This window comes from Rhodnius prolixus, unplaced genomic scaffold (assembly GCF_049639745.1).
Source record: "Rhodnius prolixus isolate KJV_2025 unplaced genomic scaffold, Rpr scaffold_13, whole genome shotgun sequence".
NCBI lineage: Eukaryota > Metazoa > Arthropoda > Insecta > Hemiptera > Reduviidae > Rhodnius > Rhodnius prolixus.
The window spans coordinates 6,944,937-6,964,524 of record NW_027411583.1 but is presented as its reverse complement, the minus strand read 5'-3'; the positions used below and the strand labels follow the sequence as shown (position 1 = coordinate 6,964,524).

Here is a 19,588-nt window from a genome sequence, read left to right as displayed (position 1 = left end):
TAACTTTTAGACTCTAAATTAATTAAAATTCAAAATACTGATACTAAACAGAATAATTTGTATTATATATTTGTCAAATATTAAAATAAAATTGGCAAAAAAAAAAGGATTGTAAGCAAAAAGGAGCTTCTGAGCACTTCTACATTCTGAATCAAAAGTTGATATTTTGGCCTTGTTTTGAGAATGTTAGTTTTTTCCAGTTTGCAGAGCCCTCCAGTGGTGACTTTTGGACACTTAGATGTTTGCAATAACCTTCCACTTTTATCAATATTTAGTTGGGGCGTAATGTAGGTGTGTAATTCGTTCAGTCTGAGTTATTATTTTTTTGATTTTTGGATATCACTTTAACAAAGCATCATTATTCCAATGTGATTCATCAAGTGCATGCATTTCTTAGAAAGCTGCAGGAGTGAAGAATTTTGTTGATGGCAAAACTTTCCTAGAAGTTTTATTATTATTAAAATATTTCTATTATCATTGGATGGATGCAGGGCATACAATATAAATAAACCACTGCTTCAAAAAGATCTGTGGATTTTATCACAAACTTCTCTTCAGTGTTGAATTTATATTTTTGCTGTTGCCGGAAAAATCTTTAAAAAAAAATCCATGATTTTCTTGTTAGTCTCTGGTTCTATTGTATCATTCATCATGAAATTTCTAGAGGTTTTAGTGGTCACTGGTTAACAATAAAAGGTAACAGAATCACTTTCAGAAACTCCTGATGAAAGCCTAGGAAGGAGGAATAATTAAAAAAAAAAAACTGGTTTATTTTTTGAGAATATTCTTAATTATTTAGGTTTTAGAGAAGATCTTACTTTTGGTGTTACACTATTGATCTGTGGATGGGATGATTGCAAACCAGTGTGATCCATGTGTTGCTAGCTTTCCTTGGAAAGCTATAGCAGTAAGGAAGAATTATATTCATGGGGAAACTTTTCTTGAAATAAGGTTTGTTTTATAATAATAATACTTAAAAACGTTTTTGCTTTTGAAAATAAGTATAATATAAATTTTTATGTAAAACTTTCTATTCGTAAGGTGGAGGTACCAACAGATCACAGATTTTTAGCGGTAAGAAATTATTTTTTAATTAAAAATGATTCTGCAAGACTATTAATTTAAGAATTGTAATTAAAATCTATCGATAATTTTGAAGGTGTGGGTGTTGAGTTATTGATTAAAACGAGCGAGAAAAATGGCATTGTAATATAAATTACTTTATGGAAGGATTCGCAAGATTCAACTAATGCTAAAGGTGGCAAGGGTTATGCAAGAGTGTATTCAAACAGGGTATGTAGTTATAAAATATTCAAATAATTAAAATTCCTATAATATTCTATAAAGTTTAATTGTTTAGATTCGTAAATCACAAAATTAATTTATCAGTTAATTGAAGTGCTTCGTCGCCTTCAAGATTTCATTATTACAAGGGTTGCACTTGTTCCTTACTAGCAATAGTAACATTCATTGATGCAAAATTGTACGGTACGAAATTAAAGCGGATTGTGGGGTGAAACTGATCACTGATTTGGTAGCTCACTAACCTGAATAGGATGTTCAGATATTTGCAATGTTTTATGAGCCATAGAGAGAAGAAATACATTACATAAAGACACTTAACATGGTAGGCTCTCTTTACAAAATGATAAATCAAATATTAACTTGAAAATTCAAATATTTAATTACGCAACGAAAAAATAAGTATTGATTTGTTAAGTACCTGTTAAAATAAATTTAAATTATCAGTATAAATAAAATTAACTAAACTTATTAATAGCATTAAATAATTTATACAATTCAGTTTTAAATGTTGCTATCATAGTACTTGGGTTAATGTTGGAGGTAAAGATTTCCATCATAAAGAGGACTGAATAAGAAATGAATTTTTGCAACTAACGGTTCTCAATAGAGAAAGAATTAAGTATCAACTTCTGTGCTGTTTCTAAGAACTAATCTCATGAATATCAAATAAATATTTTAGATGTTTATTCCTGAAGAGCATTACATGGAGTTGTTACCTAGGAAATACTTGCTTCAGTACTTCACACATAGCCAACGAAGAACGATGAAGTGAAGGGTAATATGTTTATTTTAATTCAAAATATAAAGGACGTAGAAATTATGAGACCTTAGTAATTTAAATTCAGCTCTGCAGGTTATCATTATACATCAGCGAACAGTAATCAAGGTAAGGAAATATTGTTGCGACGAACTGTTTACGTAGTGAAATATACAGAATGTTTTAAATATATTTTATTTGGTACAACGTTTTTGAAATTTTTTTAGAAAGGATATTAACATGATTATTCCACGATGTGTTGTAATTGTGACACCCTAACATTTTGCTGATATTACGTATGGAATAGGGTTCTGATTTGCTGTAATGTTTAAAATGGAATCAGTAGTTAACTATTGTTCTGGCTCTTACAACAATCAGGGTTTTGGTTTTAGAAATATTAAACATAATGTTGATGGTTTTATAGCTTACTAGATTTGCTGTTGGAATATGTTGGGTCGTTCTTAACTTCTATTTATCTGTTTTTGTCGACGAAGTCTTCCATCTTTTTGTAAATATAGTCTGAACTATATTAACATTAACTATATAATTAGAACTGAATTGCCTATGCCTGCTTTGTTAATTGGTGATTATTGTCTTCTTTTGTGATTTAGGTTTTTTGTGGTTCAGTGTACCTGATTGTTTAGTTCTATGTCTTCAGTTTAGTATGTGTATTTTTGATAATTTCAGCCGCTAAATGTTCGCGTACTTTTTTTATTATGAAGTAATTTGACTGCCATTCCTGCGTCGATCGTTAGATGCTCAATGTTTTTGATGTGGTTATAATTTTTGATATAATATTAATATACATAAGTTCTTTTTCTTGATTAAATGTGAATGTTCAAACTCAAAGAAGAATATGCTAGCTTGTTTTTTGATTGTCATAAAATTATCTTTTAATATTTGCTTTCCGACCGTCGAGGTGAACACATCTCCCATGACATATTATCAAGATTGTATATGTGGAGAGAGGTGTTTTGACTAGTTATTTTTGGGGAAGAGCGACTCTGCAGTCGTACTGAGGAGACATCTTGTTTGACAGTTGTATGTTATATACGCAGTTCAAGTGCTCCCTGGTGGCAAACATATGAACTAACTTTACATAGCTAACAAGTCTAGTAAGTGCTGCTGTCCTGGTGGCAAATATGTGAACAATTTTTTCTTTTTTACTTTTTACTGATGCAATTTTTTCAACTTTTTTTACTTTTTCTGTTTTTTTACCTCTTCCTGTCGCCATTTTTTCTAACTGCTATTACTTTATTTTATTTTTTTTTGTTTAATGTGAACGGAATTTTTAGTTTTATACATACCTGTACATTACTTTATTTGCCTTTTATTATTTTTACTCTTTTTTAACTTTGTTTTTATAAAAATAAGACTATGGGAAAAGAGAAAATACATAATGATGTTTTTAATAATGTATAGATAATTCTTTATTTTGCTATCACTTATACATTTTTTTTTCTTTCGTACTACAGAAACATTTTAAATTCAATTTCATCTTTAAGGTAATGATTCTTAAAATTATCTACATTGTAAAATTAAAATTTATGTTACATTTTCAACTTCATATATACTTTTTTTTTTACAAATAATCGACTGAACAATAAAAGAGTTGGAAGAGTTGCAGTTGGATAGTTGTTTTCCAATGTCTTTTTCATTTTGGCTTAATTTGATGAACATTTTTTGCAGGAAGCACTCCAGTTTCGCCTGTTTCAACTCTGGAAAATAACGTTATACAATGAGAAAATGAGATAGACTGTTTACTGAATGATACTATAAATAAAACTCAACTTCCTTGAAAATCAATGTTAATTTGTATAGGTTTAAAGAAAAATAGATCAATCTTTTAGAAAGAAAACGCAAGATTTTACGTATTTACATACTTTTTATATTATTTGAATCACTTATTTACCATTATTTAATTTAAAAATTATTTCCTAGTTTAAATGAAATAAATGTAATTCTGTTTTTTGCATAAATTCGCACACTTCTCATAAGAAATAATACAACTCCAACTTTAAAGTTTTATAGGTTTTAGGAGGAATGCCTAATAAGAACTTAGTTTCATTAATTATTTTTACTGAAGATTTTACGATTTATTAACATCTGGTATAACACGTATGCACAACATGCGTGTAACCTTCCTTTCTTAGTCTGCCACAAAGTGTAGGCTGTAGTGTGTAATGGTAACTTTGTTAAAGTAGAAATAGTTAATCATTTTGACCCAAATTAAATTTTTTTCAAGAAAATTGAATACGGAATGGTTTAATTTGGTTGCTACGAACTTAAACTGCTTGATAAAAGATTTACGGATGGTTGGACTTATCCGTAATTTCAGATTAAAAGGGAAAGATTATTTATGAGAAAGGAGCTTTTAGTTTATGTTGCAATACTGATAATGTATGAAATAATAGATAAGATTTGGTTCTTCTTAAAGAACCATCTAATAAGTATTACCAATGTGCTGCTGAATGTATAAAAGGTATAAACTGAGTATTTCTGTGCTGTTGGCCGGCAAAAAATAAGAAAAGTCGATGGGAGAAAGTACTGGAAATTAATAAAATTAATTCGTAAGTAATAATTTTAACTAAATTCACACCTTGTGTTAGACTGCAGAAATGAGAGCCTTTTTAAGTTGAAGTAAAATCTGGTTAATCTTACATTAGCCCTCGGAGTTGTGGCCTATTTATTTTGAGTGCATGCATTGTAGAGCAAAAGTTACCATTTACGAGTACTTTCAAATAATTTATTGTTAGTTCCCGCACACGCTAGCGCCTATTTAGTTTGAGTTTAGTTCCCGCTACAGTGCCGAGCCTTATCTTTCCTTCTTTTAACTTCATTTGTCATGTTATTGTTCACAGTTTTTATTCTCTTGAGGGCATGAATGTTGTCTGAGTGAGGAAGGCCACATGAAAGTTTTGAGATTTTGTATGGGATGTTGGTTTAATTAGTAATAGATATGTGTGTCCACAAAGAAATCAGTGCGATAGATGAGTAGGGATGGCTGTGCAGTCTATAATCTGTAGTCAGAAGCGTTCTATTTTTATCCAGTGCTTTCCAAAACTTTGCCAAGAATGCATAGCTTTCTTGTGGAAATGATTACCTCTATGGACCCTTCTTTACATCCAGCAGCACGCCGTTATTAGGCGATTCTCATCAATTCTATTCTGGGATATAAAGAAGTCAAGGTATACAATCCACTTGCCACTCTGCCTATGTGGTACTTCTTCAGGTAATCTTATCTATTATTTCATACATTATCAGTATTGCAACATAAACTAAAAGCTCCTTTCTCATAAATAATCTTTCCCTTTTAATCTGAATAAGTAATGTTTAATTTGTATAAAATTTTATTTGATAAATTGGCGAATTCTGTAGCATTTTCAAAATAACTGCATTCTTTAGCCAGGTTAACCTTTTCGAAATTAATCTCGCTGTATCTGATCTATTATTTAAAAATATATTTTCTTAGAAAAATTACAATTTTGTTAGAAAAAGTTAATGTTTAAACCACATAAAAATGACGTTATTTCACCCAATAGAAAGTGATGTATTTTATTATTGACAAGAATTCATTTATATTAATCAAAAAATGTTGCAGTTCTTAAACAGTTACTTAAATTTAATATCAGTCCTGTATCTTTAATCATTGAGCAAAATTATTCACCCAAATTAAACTTTTTTCAAAAATATTACTATTTTTTAATTAAACCATACTCTTTTAACTTAAATTTCATAGAAAAAGGTTCAATTTTAGTCAAGAAAGGTAGCATTAGAGTGTTTCAAAATTAAAATTTGTGTTACAAACGAGTTAACCCATTAACCTGGTAGTTCTAATTTTGGTTGGAGAAAAGGATAAAATTTGATTGAAATATTCAACGTTAAACTTAAATTCGTAGGCTGCAGCATTTTCTAAAATTGACTAAGAAAACTATTATTCCCCAAATGAAACCTATTTTTCTCTGAATATTAATTTCGTTGTAAGTATTTGATTTGTTAGAAAGTGGTAATATTCAGGTGTAAAATAGTAATATAATGTATAATACAAGTTTAGTACAAAACTAAAATTTCATCGTAGGAGTGGGTCAGGTTCAAATAATATTCTTTTTTTTTACTAAATTTACTATTTTTACAATGCGTCGTGTTCATTCAAAAATCTGATCATATCTGTTTACAAGATTTAAACTTAAATTTTTATTTTCTATCATTTAATTCATTTTTTTAATTCCTGTAAGATTAACGTTTCTCTTTAAAAATGGTTGAGTGTTAATTTGTAGTATCTTTAGGTAGAACGCTTTATAATTCAAGATTAACTGTTATAAACACTTTATTTCATTCAATAATGATGCTTTTCAGATTGAAACAGCCAATACTGGGATTACTTCCTGCAAAACTGTTCATCAAATGAAGTTAAAATGAAAAAGACGTGGAGATGACATCCTCCGAACGGAAATATAAAATAACTTATGAATCACCTTCTAAAAAATGTATTATTTAGTTGTATAATATGTAAGTTTATGTCACAATATAATTAATTATATGAAAATTTTACATTTGTAAAGATAATGTATAGCTTGGATGAGAATAAAGAAAACACTTGAATTAAAAAAATTCTATTTATTTGAATACCTACTTTTTTTACACAGACTTAATATTTATATTCTATTATTGTACAAATAAAACAGTAAAAATTATTAAAAAAGCAAAAAGAAGTGCTAAAAAATAATAAAAACTAAAAAAAGAAAAAAAACATCAAAAATAAAAAATTAGTTCATGAAAAATCCGGCAGAGAACGCAAAATATCGAAAAAGAGAAAAAATTAAAAATTAGTTCTAAAAAAATGCGTAAGAGTACGCAAAACATCAAAAAAGTTAATAAAAAATTAGTTCTAAAAAAATCCGTCGAGAGGGCGCCACAAAACAGGCAAGTTTAGCAATTTGTTTACATATGTAAACAACTTTGACAGTTAGTAGTTTTAAAAATGACCACCAGATTGCACAGCTGTCACCTCTAGTATATATAGGTGAACATAAACAAATTTTCTTCAGTACGACTTGAGTGATGCAGGGGGGTATATCGCTCTCGCTCGTCACTCCAGAAAACATCGATATCTTATAACCTCTCTCATAAAGAATCATGATGGTAGTGTAATGGTTATGAAGATGTTGTCGCTTCGACGGTCGGAAAGCAACTATTCTCCCCACCCTACCCCACCCCCGCGACGAACTTTCTTATATACCCTCTGGAGACCATGTTACCATAGCAACGCGTCCCATCACCGTAACAACCACCAAACATTCAACAAACTGCCGCTAGATCGCTCCCATGCCCTGTTTTACCATGCTTAAGACTCTCATGACTACCACACATTTAACCACGCTAACCACTCTCATGACATCCACACATTTAACCATGCTAACGACTCTCATGAATTCCAAACTTTTAACCATGCTGACGACTCTCATGACTTCTACACATTTACCCAAACTAACCACTCTCATGACTTCCACACTTTTAACCATGCCAATGACTCTCATGACATACATATATACGACCTTGCACTCATATCTAACCATGCTAACGACTCACATGACTTCTTCAAATTTTACCATGCCAACCACTCTCATGACATATACACGACCTTGCACTCATATCTAACGACTCACATGACTTCCAAACATTTAACCATGCTAACCACTCTCATGACTTCTTCAAATTTTACCATTCCAACCACTCTCATGACTTCCAAATATTTAACCATGCTGGCTACTCTCATGACTTATACAGTACTTCCTTACACTCACATTTAACCATGCTGGCAACTCTCATGACTTATAAATACGACCTTGCATTCACATTTAACCATGCTGGTGACTCTCATGACTTATATAAGACTACCTTCTAATCACGTTTAACCATGCTGGTGACTCTCTTGACCTATTATTTACCTATTTTTTACCGTGTCACTTGCAACCTAATTATGTCTTTATCTATTACATGCAAAACTTATAGTGCTTTCTTAACTGTAGTTTTATTTTCTTTTTTACGCTGGAATAGTCCAAATTTTCATATCTGAGGATCAGCCCTCCTTATACAACTACCCTGCCGGACAGTTTTAATCCCTGCAATTTTGAAATGTCAATAATAGTATTTAATTTTTTCCACACTAAATAAGTGCATATTAAGTAGGGCTTAAGCCATAACACAGTACATAATAAACCACTGTATTAAATAAAAAATAATAAAACATATAATCAATAAATTAATGGAAGGAAGAATAAGCAAGGGTCACATTTTTTTTGTAGCTGTTATGAAATTAAAAAAATGAAGGATATTGACTTAAGAAACAATTGGGGCTTAAAAAATAAAAGAAAAATCAAAGACTGAAAAAACTCGATTTATTTTGTGATTAATAAAGTTGATTGCAAAATACAACATTATAATCTGGTAATATGCTAATTTTTCAAGTATATTTATGAAAATGGTTTAAAAATTATTAGCAAGACTGTGTTCTAAGTTATTGAAAAATACAGAATTAATGTGCACGTTTTATGTCGAACCTTTCCATCAAATTAAATCCTTCTTTCGACTAATATTAAAATTATTTTTATTCAGATTCAAAGGGAAAGATTTTAATTATAGGAAAAAAAGTTTTGGTTTATGTTTTATTACTTTGAACGTATTAAATAATAGATCAGACTACCTGAAGAACAGTTCCACTGATGGTGATGGTAGATTCCCTTGTTTAGTTTATTATCAGAAACAGAATGGATGCGAATCACCTTATATTTACGGTCTTGCTGCTGGAAGTAAAGAAGAGCCCTTAAAATGATAACACTCAAAAAAAAGAAGTTTACTAAAATCCCTCTTTCTTATGAGGAGTTCATTTGTAAAATAAGGTATTATTTTTGACATAACATCTCAAAACATGCTTATTTATATCATTAAGCATTGACAATTATTATTACCTGAATTTACAATGCATCGTTGACTTCGTCCTTCTTAGTACCTGTTGAATCCCCCACAGGTTCTGCACTTTCATTCATTATCAGCCATGATTAATCAGTTTAAATATGGAATGGATTGTGTATTCTACCTCAACCATTTTTCCAATTCACACTTGCTGACTGAGTGAATGAGGTTACTTACGTGGTTACAACATATCACATGGTGGTGTGTGTGTGTGTGTTAATTAATGAGCTATCTAACATTTTTTAGATATTTTCTTTCAAACACTGAATACCCAAGTTCAGGTGTTCTGGGAATTATTTGATACCAAATACATTACAATAAACATTAATATTAAAACATAAATAAACTCTTCACAGGTAATTTTACAGTAAAAACGAGTTATTCTCTTATAATATTTTGTAGGTTAACAAATAACGAAATTATTAATAATAATGCTAACAAAATAAGGCGTCCCAACCTTTCAGAGTAATTAGGTCTATTATATTATTGATTATTGGCATCTACTGATGATGATATTTACGATTCCATTGAGGGTGGGAATTACAATTCAGGGTACTAAGATTTAAGATTGGAATATGCAGATGAGTTGGTGTTTTTGCTACCGAACTGGTATTCTCTTTCAAAAAAATGAATAAATTCCCCATCTGACTACTGCGATATGTGGAACTTAGTCGACGTAAATTTAAAAAATTATAGTGTTCAGGAAAGAGAAAAGGTTAGCCAGAAGAGAAAAGTGGCATAAAAAGGAAGCGATTGAGGTTCTTACTTTTAACAAATAACAAATAGCACAGGAAAATATCGTTTGGTTCTGAATTAAGTGTATTCAAGGCGATTCAAGTACAATTTTGTATTTTTTGTGAAAACTTAACCGTCTTGACATTGAAATCATAGTCTTGGAAATGTAATTAATTTTATATATCAATTAGATAACGTGTAACATATGTCGTTTTAATTGGGAATCAAGAAATATAATAAGAACAGATTGGACAAGGGAAGTTAAGCACACTGCAAGTGAGAAGACTTTCAAGTAAAACTCTTACGTTTAATATAAATACATTATTTTCATTGTATTTAGCGCTCTCTCTAAATTAATTTTTTTTTATTATTGCTAAAAAAATATTGCGTTTCTGAATATATCATTATCTCGATTAATATCAAGGGCAAAAATGGTTTTACAGATAAACATTTTCGGGGATTATTTTGACAATCTGCCGAGACGCAGCTAAACCACTGCTGATTGAGAGGAACTTGAATAGTTATAGGTATTAACTCCTCAGTGCATCACAAACCATTGGACTGTTTCCAGATCCAAGGGCTGCAAATGCTAAAATTTAAGGGTTTTTTTTGGTACTGGCTCTGTTAGCCTGCTCATGAGAGCAGTTTACCGGGGGGCACCACGAAGAGGTAGAGCTCAGGTTTCTGCCCCCCAAAAAATATACCATTCATGCCTAACGCGAAATTATTCAGGGGATTTTGGCATGAATGGCAGAATAAGGGATAAGTCGCGTTTGGGAATTTATAGAAAGGGAGGACAACAACAACCAAGAATACAACCAACAAACCACTGAAAAGACAAAACAACAAAAGACAACAACAAAAAACAATAGAATAAAACACCTGAAAAGTAAAATACATACATAACACATATATTATAAATAATATATAAATATACATAATATAAATATAAAAAGATATCTGAAATAATCATGTAGAGAAAGCGAAGATGCTTAGTAACATGCAGAATGGACTGACCGACTCTGCTCTACTTGGACTTGAAGTTCCGAAGAAGGATATTAATAGTGGTCATATTAACGATCAGTATAATTATAATTCCAGTTACTTTAATAAAAATAACTAGTGTCATTTTGTCATGCACTAATAATAATCATGCACTAATGTTGATGAAGTTGATGTAGCTGGTTGATTGGTACCTGCAAACCCTAACTAAAAAGCAAACTCCAAACTTTAATTTTGTATTTATTTAAAGTCTAACTAATATGATGTCCACCTGAAAACCCTAACTGAAAAGCAAATTCTAAACATTACTTTTGATACTATATTAAAAACTAACTAATATATACGTTGTCCACATCCTTCCTTTTGAAGTCCCTAACATGCCCTAATAATTGGAATTATAATTATTTATTATTTAAATCGGTAGTTGGACGTAAAGTTATCCGGAAATAATAGGCATTACTTAACTTTATTTAGATCAGAGACGAGAGATCGGAGAATATTAATTTGGAAGCGAATTTTGACCAAAATTTAGAGTAAAAAGAACTTGAAAATGGAGATTTTAGTATGCCGCTCGCTCTAGGAGAGCGACACACTAATCGCGCCCGACGCGTCATCAATATGCCACTAAGAATTCCCCAGTCTACCTTATACTGCTGTAGGTTGGGATATGTAACAATATCTTGCAGTTACATATCCATCGATGTGGCCTGCGACGTCCAGGTTGTTAGTGGAGTGGAGATAGAGGTCTGGTCAATTGACAGTCGTCTTGTGCACCGCATCAGAAGGATAGCGAAGCAGAAGGATAGCGTAGGATAGAACGGAGGATAGCGTTTCTCTTTGAGTTCCACATAAGAGTAGATGTAAACGCAAACTATATCGCATGAAATGGCGGAATTTAGAAAACTTACCAATTGGGGAAAAAATATTAAAAACATTTCCGAACAATCACTCCCGGAACTTTAACGCTCCCGACCTGAAAACACAAAAAGTTAATGAAATGCTCCCCAATGGGGGGAGGAAGTGGTTTGTGTTATGTCTGTATATGTCAAGTTCTACTGTTATGCAGTGTGCATGGTCTTCTGAGCTGGGGTATCCGTGGGGTCGCTACTCCCCAGGTGACAGCATGCATCTGTCACCCCCTGCGGTACTCCCGGCAATATTACCTAAATTATGACGAAAAAATGCCAGAATCAACAGTTTTGGGCACAAAAGAAATACTGATAAATGAAGAATGATTAATTTTTGATCAACACGGAAGGCAAAAGTTGGTTCAAAACAGTATAGTGAGTGAAAGAGCCTAGAAACCTCTAAAGTGTTCTTAGCAGCAATCATTGGCAGCCCAGGTAAACTTACAGGTCAGGACATCCGACCAGTACCAAGTCAAATACATATACTTAGTAGCAATTTAGGAATCAGGTCGAACATAAATAGGTTTAATTTTCACCTATTCAGTCTTAGTTTGAAATAAGAAGAGCTACTAAAAGCACTTGGATAATAAATTACCCAGGCTATCACAAAATGAAGTAAAATAGAACAATAAGAATATTGCACACTAACTCATTCAGCTGTAATTAAATATGCACTGAAAAAAAAAAATCAAACCTAAGTATCGCTGCAACAATTGCACTGAGTTTTGTCTATGAACATCCAAATATCTCTCTAATACCCACTAACCCCTAATCATTATACAATTCATTAGAAGACTTGCTAGAAGTGACAAATCAAAGAAATGTGAAACGATTATCTCAACATGACACGCAGACAGAGAGCATTATTTAGCTAACAGGGATGTAAATCTACAGACTTGAATGTGGGCATTAATAAAGCGTTCTTTGTATAGAACAAAATAGGAACTTTCACAATAAATGTTCCCAATACAGAAACTATCAGGTTAAAAGTGCTATATAAACTCAAACTCCAAATCACTACACATATTATTATATTAGGACACTTCAGGAAAAAAAAAAGCAAGAATTACGTATTGCAAATTTCTGGAGCAGCTAGTCTTGCGAGTGTGTGCGCCTGGAGGCTTTCAGTTGGAATCTGTAGAGATCTCTACAGACTGAATAAACAGGGCCAATCTAACACAAACATTAGGAGAGATCTTTTTTTCACTTATTAAAACCAAAATCGATAATCACAATCAGACTAAGCGTGTACCAATTCTCTTAAATTAAAACTTAACAACATTTTCCCTATATGCCTTCTCACGCCGGGTCTACAACAACACGAACTTACGCGGAATACGGAACGGAAGATCGCAGAACGGCGAAAAACGGTTTTGTTGCAGGCAGCCTTTACTTTTTCTCGCAATATACGATCGACAAAAATACCGACGATAAACGTATTCGAATTTATTTGAAGAGTCACGGCGATATCGAAACCGACAGAAACTATTCGAACGTTAGGGAACCGCCGTTTTCCCTGAAGACCCAGTTTTTGAGAGAGAGACCTGTTAGTTTCATTTCCTTTTATATTCAATCTGAGACAAGGTTCTCAAAGACTTATCAGGAGTTATAAAATGGTAAATCAGAAGATGATAAGTTAAAAAATACTTCGTTTTTGTAAACTCATCATTTCTGTTAATACTTCATTCTTAACCCACCTTTAAGAGAAACCTAAGGTAAATAAAAGATTTCTCAATTTAGAAACCCAGTTTACTTCATTTCTTAAATAGAGTCTGCACAGATCCAATTTCTCATTTTTACACAGCATTGAAGCAAGATGATTCATCTCTCATCACGCGAACATATACAGAATATATTTTGCAGAAATTTCCATTGATTCTTTAAATTCCCGGATAGTTAAAAGAAAACTTTATGTAGAAATCAATATTTGCATTGAAACTAGATTTGCTTGGGCAAATCCCTTTGCCCCTTATTAAGCTACAGTAACCGCATATGATTTATAATCATTTATAGCTCCTTGAAAAACAAATACATCCTACAATATTCTGACAAAGGACAAATAAAAAAAAAAAGTGACTGTAACTTCTCATAGATTCAAGTTATCCGATTATCAGATAATTTTCTGAGAACGCTGACAGCAAAAAAACAATAGCACTGATATTTTCAATTATATTTTACCCTCACCACCTAACTGGATCAATTTGTTCTGGACTTCGGATACATGATCTTCAATTTAATCAACAAATATGATTCCAAATATTTCATTTCGTCTTAAACCGAATCAAAGTTAATACATATCTTTTTTCTAAATTCCTAACAACAAAGAACTTCTATTTCTGTCTTTTAGCTAAAAACCCAATATCCATTTTTTTTACTACCAACAAACTTGAAGACCCTATATCGAGGTGACTCAGGCTGGCTGCAGTCCAACTACTGCAGTTACCTCAATACAGGTCTGATGTTTTGTTAGCAGCTTTAAAAAATGCAATTGGAATTTCGAAGCGTAGACTATGAAATAAGGAAGATTGCTGTTTCGGTGTACTTTTAGAAAAATGTACCTACAACCTTTTTAGGTAATGCGAAGGTAACACATAATACATATTAAAAATAATATACATAAAGGTCACCACAATTTCGCTTATGAAATTCAATTAACAACGCAAAAAGAAAAGAAATGGAATCACGTTTTCGAATTAAAGGAAGAGCATTGGAATCCTCAGCCCGAGAATGTTTGTTTGATGGAGAGTGTAAAACAGGTAAGTTTTCTGAAATTATCTGAACACCTTTCTGCCGCCAGTGATCTACAAAAACGATCTAGCTGTTCGTTACAACTGGAGTGCTACAAGGAGTCATAGTCACGCTCACTTTTTTTTATCTAACATTTCTGGAATATTGTATTTTACTTCTACAAGGAACTAAACTTCCGAACTTCTTAAAATTGATTTCTTATATTTATCGGAAGTTGTTGAATTAGATTGGTAGCAATAACTAAATTAGATTTTATAGAAATAAATCTTAATTTACACGCGAGCTATTAGAAAGCGATGGATACAAAGCTCTAAAGTCGAATGATGAGAGATGGAATCAAACTTGCTCAATTGAGCTGTTTAAAAACAAGTTAGACCGTTAGCTGGCTCGATATCATAGAGCTGGGTTTGAAAATGAGTTAATCTTTTACATACCTTGGTTCCTGCTCAACACTGTGGGGTAAAAAACGGCTAAAGTACCGTTCTATTAGTTCATATAAGTCAATGAATCTTTTATTAGATTGATAAATGGAAAATGAAATTAAAGACTTCTCCCTCCAATTTAAGATGACAAATAGAAAAAAAAAATGCTGTAGAGTTTTATATTTAAAACAAAAGATTGAACTTTTAGTCTGAAAGCAATTATAAGTTTGACTTAAAGCTGAAAAAGATCACATCCTGCATTTTATGTATTGTAAGGCCTACTCAGAAGTCAGAAATTTAAACACATTCATATTGAACAAGCCATACATAACAAGCTATCTGATCCAGATATTAACAACGGTCCCAACTGAGAAGTTGAACGTTTTGTTTTTCACATATTGTGTACATAATAAGACTATGAGTACAAGGTTTGGAGATTTAGTTTTATATAAGCTTAATCATTTTGATTTCTATATAAACATTTTGTTTTTTTGTGAAAGTTCGTTTTAAGTTCTGCCGAAGGAAACTTTGATAATGCTAAAATTCTAGCATCTACATAGCATTCCTTGTATGCTAAAAACTGAACCTCTCCATGAGCGTTAGTATCGGAATAATCATTTACATTTAAATAATTGCTATTTATAACAAACTGCAAGATGAAACAAACTGTAAGTTTAGGTGATAATGGGGGAAGAGCAACTTATCTGCAGTTCAAGCAGACTAATCTTCAGTGCAATCGAGTGTTGCCATAGTTAATTTTAATTTTTTCAAAAAAAGCTCTTTGAATTACAGATTGTATAGAAAAGCATTAATTTTGAAACAAATCAGATAACACATTAAAAGCATTATTTTAAAGGCGAGGTTCCGAAACATAGAAATAAAACGATCCCAAATTATTGAAGAAAATTGAAATTTAATTTTTTTTTTCGAAAGTCTCGCTTGGGCAGGATATTTCCTCATCAAATAGGTTGTTGACTTCTTCCTCTTGATACCAACAAAAATATATCTGTTTCAAACCAACTGTACCACAGTTTAGTAATAAAAATGGTACTATTCAAGAATCATTATACAACACTTTTTGATTATTCAAATGATAAAAAATCAATAAACTTTTTTAGTGTAAAGTGATTCTATCCCAGAATGTAGTTGTGAGACTTGTTACATTGTGTGATTGTTGATATCTGATATGGTGTCAGTGTAAGAGTGTTGTTTGTGTTATTAACATCAAAAGCTGGTAGATTGGCACCTGAAAACCCTAACTAAAAAGCTAACTCTGAACTTTAATTTTGATATTACTTTAAAATTTAACTAACATGATGTCCACCTGAAAACTCTAACTGAAAAGCAAATTCTAAACTTTAATTTTGGTATTTCTTTAAAAATCTAACTAATATGTTGTCCATTTCCAAAGTAGTTGGTTTGGTGTACCTGAAAACCCTAACTAAAAAGCAAACTCCGAACTCTAATTTTGTATTAATTTAAAGTTAACTAATATGATGTCCACCTGAAAACCCTAACTGAAAAGCAAATTCTAAACTTTAATTTTGGTATTTCTTTAAAAATCTAACTAATATGTTGACCATTTCCAAAGTATCTGGTTTGGTGTACCTGAAAACCCTAACTAAAAAGCAAACTCTTAACTTTAATTTTGATAATATTTTAAAGTCTAACTAATATGTTGTCCACCTGAAAACCCTAACTAAAAAGCAAACTCTAAACTTTAATTTTGATATTCATTTAAAATCTAACTAATATTTTTAAATATGCCCTTGTGTAAAACCTGGTAAAAAAATCATGCAGAGAAAGCGAAGATGCTTAGTAACATGCAGAATGGACTGACCGACTCTGCTCTACTTGGACTTGAAGTTCCGAAGAAGGATATTAATAGTGGTCATATTAACGATCAGTATAATTATAATTCCAGTTACTTTAATAAAAATAACTAGTGTCATTTTGTCATGCACTAATAATAATCATGCACTAATGTTGATGAAGTTGATGTAGCTGGTTGATTGGTACCTGAAAACCCTAACTAAAAAGCAAACTCCAAACTTTAATTTTGTATTTATTTAAAGTCTAACTAATATGATGTCCACCTGAAAACCCTAACTGAAAAGCAAATTCTAAACATTACTTTTGATACTATATTAAAAACTAACTAATATATACGTTGTCCACATCCAAAGTAGCTGGTTTGGTGAACCTGAAAACCCTAACTAAAAAGCAAACTCCGAACTTTAATTTTGTATTAATTTAAAGTCTAACTAAAATGATGTCCACCTGAAAACCCTAAATGAAAAGCAAATTCTAAACTTTAATTTTGATATTATATTAAAAGCTAACTAATATATACGTTGTCCACATCCTTCCTCTCGAAGTCCCTAACATGCCCTAATAATTGGAATTATAATTATTTATTATTTAAATCGGTAGTTGGACGTAAAGTCAGCCGGAAATAATAGGCATTACTTAACTTTATTTAGATCGGAGACGAGAGATCGGAGAATATTAATTTGGAAGCGAAGTTTGACCAAAATTTAGAATAAAAAGAACTTGAAAATGGAGATTTTAGTGTGCCGCTCGCTCTAGGAGAGCGACACACTAATCGCGCCCGACGCGTCATCAATATGCCACTAAGAATTCCCCAGTCTACCTTATATTGCTGTAGGTTGGGACATGTAACAATATCTTGCAGTTACATATCCATCGATGTGGCCTGCTGCGACGTCCAGGTTGTTAGGTGGAGTGGAGTGGGGATAGAGGTCTGGTCAGTTGTCAGTAGAGGAGAAGCCTTGGTCTCTTGACCATGGTCAAAATGACGTATAACGCAACAAACACTTTGTAACGCATGACTGTAACGGAATTTGGAAAATACCGAAGCAATTATTATTATATTTTTTGTATATTTAAAACGCACTGGCTGTTCATCTTAATAAAGAGTTGAAACAATCGCAAGCAATCACTCCCGGGGATTTTAACACTCCCGAACTCGGTGTCTGTAACAATAAGAAAACACAAATATTAGTAAAAATTAGTTTGAAGGATTAAGGATGCTTAACAATTATATATTAAGTTAAATTATTCTCTTATTAGCGAAACAGAAATAGCCTACTTTATTGCAAACAATTCATTCAAAATTCAAATTAATATCTACCCTAAATTTAGTAAATAACTAATATGCTAATACAATATTAAAGAGCTCATTAATTATTTAAATAATTTAAAAAGAAAAAAGAATCACAAGAATCTATAAACTACTCAGTTATATTCACTAATCTACTTCCAATCTGTATTCAAATAAAATAAATTTTAGGACCATCTTTAACATAAATAAATCTTCCGAGTTCAATCTAAGGCCACTTTAATAAATTCGAAAGAATAAAATTATTGAAAACACAGTTAGTTTTCAAATGTCTTAATCTGTACTAATTTTTTTTTTTTTTTTAAAGTTGTACTAAAATATCAATAAATTAATAAAATAGCAGTTTAAAAATTAAAAGTTTAAAAAATAAATAAATAAGAAAATTACGTGTCTAAGAATTCATTCATGCCTGAAATTTGTGCCAATTTCAGTTATAAGTTTGGGTCAATTTAAGTTAAATTGGGTTCGATTTAAGTTACATTATATGTACTATTTTTTATCATACACTGTAATAAATAAGTGAGCTAAAACTCATTTTATAGATTTGAAAAAAATACCTTCGTTTCCATCTAATTTCTATTATAAAAACTAATTTATCCTAAAATATAATAAAAACAATAAAATAGAAGCTAAAAGATTGATTATAAACAATAAAACACTAATTAATTCAAGGAAATAAAAATTCATGCCTGTTGGAACAAGTCGTTTAAGCAGGTAGCTCTTTTTTTTCTATTTTAAATCAATAAAATTGTTAAAAATGAATATTTTTTATATTATTTTCTTGCTTTTTTATTATTACATTAATAATAATAAAAATTTGATGGAATATTTTCAATTTCAAATAAGAAAAGTACTGTACTTTGCAACTACGATGTTGCCTGGCTGAGATCACCAGTGAAACTGGCAAAATGGCCGTTATACATATAGAACATATGTTCTGCTTTATAAATGTTTTTAAAATTATTTAATCAACTTATATTGAACTTAATGAAATTATGGCTAAAAAAAAAGTTTTCTACACCTAAAATATTTTTTTTTCATTAATTAATTTATTAGGGACTACTTTATAGCTTCACTGCGGATGGTAACCATACGGTACTTTTGATAATAAATTACTAATTATCAATTTTTTTGTTATTTTTTACTTTAATTAGACTAGTTTTAGTCTAATTAATTTTTGGAATTGAGTTTGTAAAAGTAATTTAAGTTTTAAAGACGAAAGTAGAAAGCTATTACGTACGACTTCATTTTGGCGATTATTGAAAATTGGCTCAATAGATTTCCTTTAAAATTGAAATTTAGGTTGTTTAATGAACTATCTTGAAAATTTAATCGATGATTGAACCGTTAAAGTAGGTAAGAGTGAAGGTTCAGAGTGGGACTTCCACTCTAAAAACCTCTTTGATATCATATCTCAGAAAATAGTTTAAAAAAAAAAAAAAAAAATAGAATATGATATGTTCAGTAATCGTACCAAGTTTTGAACAATATGGTGCACTAGGTGCAGTCGTTTTCGAGAAACCATAACACTAATAGGATAACCTTCGTATCCATCCACCAAAAGAGATTTAGGATTTAAATTTTAGTAGGTATTTAA

The 19,588-nt window shown here is 31.1% G+C and overlaps 1 long non-coding RNA gene across 1 annotated transcript; it reads right to left on the bottom strand.

Annotated features, from left to right (window-relative positions):
* Positions 1 to 3,462: 3,462 nt before the first annotated feature.
* On the bottom strand, positions 3,463 to 9,898 carry LOC141448046 (uncharacterized). The gene is made up of 3 exons (XR_012454806.1): positions 9,031 to 9,898; positions 8,766 to 8,865; positions 3,463 to 3,780 (listed from the first exon to the last, which is right to left on the bottom strand). It is a non-coding gene; the product is annotated as an uncharacterized lncRNA (long non-coding RNA).
* Positions 9,899 to 19,588: the final 9,690 nt, after the last annotated feature.